Source organism: Pinus tabuliformis, chromosome 5_2, assembly GCF_031772625.1.
Source record: "Pinus tabuliformis cultivar Carrire ecotype Pingquan chromosome 5_2, CPIR1, whole genome shotgun sequence".
Taxonomy (NCBI): Eukaryota; Viridiplantae; Streptophyta; class Pinopsida; order Pinales; family Pinaceae; genus Pinus; species Pinus tabuliformis.
The window spans coordinates 208,603,770-208,609,144 of record NC_142306.1 but is presented as its reverse complement, the minus strand read 5'-3'; the positions used below and the strand labels follow the sequence as shown (position 1 = coordinate 208,609,144).

Sequence of the window (5,375 nt, the reverse complement as noted above, 5' to 3'; positions counted from 1 at the left end):
TTGAGATTTGCTCATAGTTAAATTAATTCCTCATTCTCCCACACATACCCAACCTCTACACATCCTTCATTCCGTAAATATTCATAACTCTATGCAACTTATCTCTAGCACATCTAATTCTATATAAAGAAAGTTTGAAATTAATTTCATTGTTGTGAAATAAAGTCACCTCTACACCTCGTTCTTCTGCACACACTGCATCTTCCGCACAGTTTAATTAGCAATTTTTTAATTTCCCTTACCCTCCCCACCTCCCCCTTATGCAAAGGACCTGCAACCGCATCTCAATGGACAAAGAGATAACATAACAGTGTCAATGTCAGAGCACTAACCAATGCAATGTCCACTCACAATAATTGGAGGTTTTCTCAACCCTTGTCCCCGCACAGAAAATGGCTTACACCCGTGTCAATTTTGGCATCATTGGACATAGCACCAACATAACAATGTCAGTGTGAGAGCACTAATCAATGGAATGGCCATTCACAAAATCATTTTTTTTAAATGAATTTTCACGCACTGACAAATACCAAAAATAAAACACCCTTAGCTAGGGGAATTATGTTCCATTACAGCGCCATTAGCCAATCAAAAATTAGAAATGAGATTTGTTGAAATTTGAAAATTATTTTTGATTTATAGGAAAATGGAAATATTAAGCATTCTACTGAAACTTTGGTTAAAATTGCAAAAACATAACCAAATAGTGCAGAGTCAATGCATTTTGACTATGAAGCGAATGTTATAATACCTGGCGAGACAATGACTAATAAATCTAAAAATAAAGAATAAAATTATACTAACAACATTTTAGTCTTTGGTTGATATCATGATCATGCCCTTTTCAAGACGAGATATCCACATCCTCTAACCACATTTGAATAGTGTGGCCTAAAAGGTAAATGGTGCTCCCTTTTCTCTTGCCAAGTAGAAAGAGACTTATGCATTATACTCCATGGAATAACCATATTTGATCTTTGTATATCAAATTCATTGCATATTATTTCGTTAGATCCATCTCTAATTATTTCCTATCAATATAAACGGTGTTTTAGTTCAATTTAGCTCTTAGTTTTAATTCTTCATATGTGTGCTGAATGTATAGCAATATTAATTGTATATGTGAATTTGTTTGAATATATGAAATAGCTTTCATTCAACATATATATTTCTTCACACGAATTATAATTAAATATATGTATTTGTTAATATTATTGATTAGGGATGACAAATGTTCCTTTAGAACCTCGTTCTATGTATATCTACATTTCCAAATTCATTATATGCCTAGTATCGAAGCTTTTGAAATTTGTACCTGATTTGTACTTGATGGAATTTATAAACTCAACAAGAAGGTTATGTGGCAGCAAGTCCTACCTTCTATGTGGGGTCTTAAGGAGGAAGGCTTAAAGTGGGGTCTTAAGGAGGAAGGCTTAAAGTGATGAAATAGTTATTGCAGTAGTGCATGTGATGGTTTCCAGTTATGTTTTATTAGTTGGATGAGGGCTTACCGTACTTCCATTGGGTGGACTATTGGTATGGGTAGTTAGATATGCAAGGCTGTTGATCGTTCCCGCTGAGCCCGTCGTATCTACGGTGACCATTCTCAAGCTATTGATCATTATATCTGTTGGTAAGAAAACTCTTTCTCTTCTATGGCTCGTTCCTGCTGAGCCCATCGTATCTACCGTGACCGTTCTCATGCTATTGATCATTATATCTGTTGGTAAGAAAACACTTTTTCTTCTATGGCTCAGCAATTGATGATTCTTGTTTGTAAAAAAGTAAACATGTCTCTCTGTAAACAAGTAAACATGTGTCTATCTACATGACCTGGCCATGTCGTCATTTTATTTTGCAATAAAATAACACGTTCAATATACTGCGGCTCCTTTGATTAAGAAAACACATACAATAGACATGTGAACACATCAACGTACATTAATAATAAATCAACCCTCTGTACCATACATTAATAATAAATCAACGTTGTGTAATAAATCAACGTTGTGTACCAGTCTAAAACATATATATGTCTTACATATGTCAATGACTTGAGCATATAAATCAACGATGTGTACCTGTCTAAAACAAACTTCTATATTATATATATATATCAATGGCTCCAACCTATGAGCATAGACACTCACAAATTATAAACATAATAACACAACAATAATAAAGGCATGGAATAATAATCAGTTGCGTTGTTTGTGTTATCCAGTGAGTCAAACATTTTCTGCCTTTGAGACGACTGGTTGGATGGGGATATAGGTTCCCAGGATTGATAGGGTGGATGAGCTACATGATCAAGAGAAAGTGGTTGCCTGAATGAGTGCCTGAATTGTAGAGCTTCAAGCCTTTCATTTGCATCCTGAGCTTTACTGATATTTTATGGGAGTATAGGTCGAGAAAGCTCAAAACTGGAAATTTTAATGCATATTAATCTCCCACTGGTGTAGAATGTGGAGAAATATCATATAGTCCGGCCGCCATGAATTCGTTGCGATCCTTCCCGCCCCCGAGATCAATCGCCGCAATATTCCCTAGCCCCTTAAAGTACTACTAAATCCGTTCAGTCCCACCCGAGAATAGATCACATGTCAGTGAGCTCTTGAGGGAATTCGAGCACTGATGAGGTGTTCTCCAAAGGAAAAGGAGCCCGAGTAAGCAATGTTGGGTGAGATTCTATCTATTTTAAATGAAGGGTGGGTTTCAGGTTGAAGCGTAGCCTTATCTAACGTGAACAAGGAATTCATGGTAAAGGCCAGTTCGCATATAGACGGGAGTCAAGCATGCAACGAGATCAAATTAATGAAAGTGGGAAGAAATCCTACACGATCAAATTAATGAAAGTGGAAAGGAAGCTCTTTAGAAGGATAATGCATCATCTCGGGATTGTTCAAAATTGAACACTTCACAGCCCTTCTAGACGGGTCTAGCACGTCTCAGAAGGGTGAGGTTAAAATTAGCTGTAAAAAAAATGTAGTTTTTATTTCTATTGGTTTTAACAAAAAAAAAGAAATATGAGGAAATGCCCCCCTCAAGGGCTGCCACAGGCCGGATAAGTTGCCGGATATGTGTGGACGCTGGACCCTGCTTGCACTTGCCTTTCTTTCCTTTCTGAAATCGTACGCAGCTATTGTTTCAATGGTTGGTTGCAGCAATTACTTCGAAAGTTCTAGGAGGGTTAAAGTCATTGAGCAATCGTTTCAACAGGTAGTTCCAACCATTACTTCCAAGTCATACGATTTTGTAATTAATAGCTACGACTCTCCAGCAACCTACTAAACCCTCGCTTCCCTTTACAGCCCTTCATTGTGATGTGCTGCTAATTTCACAGAAAATCCAGTCAAAGTACTTGGTTCTGCCATTTTAGTGTGTTTCTTCACTGAAACGGCCATTTCTTGAAGATCCAGAAGCGAAGTTAGGTTAGGTTTTTAAGATCTGTGCACAAATGGCGGCAACGACGATGTTGGAGTCATTGCCGGAGGAGAATGTATACATGGTGAAGATGGTTGAGCAGGCAAAGCGCTATGAGGAGATGGCGGAGTTCGTGGAGAAAGTGACCAAAGGCATGGAGGTGGAGGAGCTCACAGTGGAGGGGCACAACCTGCTATCTATCGCCTACAAGAACGTCATTCATGCCCGCATGGCCTCCTGGAGGATCATCTCCTCCATCGAGCAGAAAGAAGAAATCAGGGGCAATGATGAGCATGTGGTGGGAGTATAGGAACAAGGTGGTAGTAGACCTTTCCAAGAATCTTTGCGAGGTCATTCTCCACCTCCTCAACTCCCATCTCATCACTTCTTCCACCGCTGCAGAGTCCAAGTTCTTCTATCTTAAGATGAAGGGTGATTACCATCGATACATTACAGAGTTTAAGACAGGCGTTGAAAGGAAGGAGGTCGCTCAGAACACTTTTCTTGCTTACAATTCTACTTAGGATATTGCTGCAGCAGAGCTGACTCCAACGCATCCTATTAAGCTAGGGCTGGCTCTTAACTTCTCTGTATTTGATGAGTTGATTGCGGAGTTTGATACATTAGGTGAAGATTCTTCCCAGGACAACACTCTCATCATGGTGAGTGACAATTTATTCAAAAAAGTTTCCACTCTTGTTGAGAACAAGAGAAACATTATTGAGGGGGCGAGAGAATATCGGAAGAGGGATGGGAATGTTTGTGTATGGAGGCATCAAGGCGACTGTTCCCATCGCATGGAGTTCATTCTATAACTCTTCTTAGGGGCCTCTTGGGCACAAGGGAACTCCACATATGAACTCTCCAGGCTTTGGGTCTTTGCCCGTTGCATCGCACTATCGTCAAGAATAACACCATGATTAACCAGGTGTGCTCTTCAGTCACTCACACCATGTCATTTTTTTTAATTTTCTAGTGAAACCATGGAGGAACTATGAAACTCTTTTATCGTGTACAACAACATATTGAATGTGGCCTCTTTGTAGTTTTACATGCTGGATAAATACATAATAAAATGCACCATTTTCGGAAGAGACTTTGCTCTATTCCAGCCAGCAAAATCCAACCCAAATCACTAGAAATTGGTTTCAATGCATCTAGCCGATGCCATAGATCAAGTGGGAGACACTAAAAATCTACAAAAACATGCAACCTCAACCACTAGATTTCACCATTACATCAATGAAAAACCTATTTTTTTTAAATTTAAATATTTATTTTATGTTTACATGTTAAATATGTCGATATATTTGTGATGAAATTTAATAAAAGATTAGATTTTTGTATTTTTGAATTTATTAATATAATATTTTATTTTTATATTTTTGGAAAAAATCAAGGTTTAACTCTCATTATGCTAAAAAAAAGTCTTATAAACCAAATATGTTTTAAACAAATATTAAAAAACAAAAAGTAAAAATCAAAAGTGATTACCATATAGAAGAACTACATTTATTTGGTCAATTAAGGTTTTGGGACACACTTATAATATAATAAAAGTTCATTATAGATGGTTTAAATTAAGGTTTTGGGACACATTTATAATATAATAAAAGTTCATCATAGATGGTTTAAAGACCATTGTTGAAATAAATTTATTGAAAATGAAATGTATAAATAATATATTATTATCTGTTAAAATGCATTTTTTAAAGCTTTTTATTATGGAATGGTGGTATGAATATATACACTTCTAATTGAAATTAAGACTAGCACTTTAAATTTAATGACTCCTAGGGAAACAAGATCTTGAGTGTTGGCTTAAAAAAAGAAGAAGCAAGCAAAGCTAAGTCAATGGAGTCTAAAGACCAGCTATTAGTGGCTTAGCTACCTTCAGATATAACATAAGCCCCAGTCAAGTGATATCACTCTCATAAGAAATGCCAAATAGC

The 5,375-nt window shown here is 36.9% G+C and overlaps 1 pseudogene; it reads left to right on the top strand.

The window, feature by feature from the left end:
* Positions 1-3,457: 3,457 nt before the first annotated feature.
* LOC149158289 (14-3-3-like protein GF14-C pseudogene) lies at positions 3,458-4,238 on the top strand (annotated as a pseudogene).
* Positions 4,239-5,375: the final 1,137 nt, after the last annotated feature.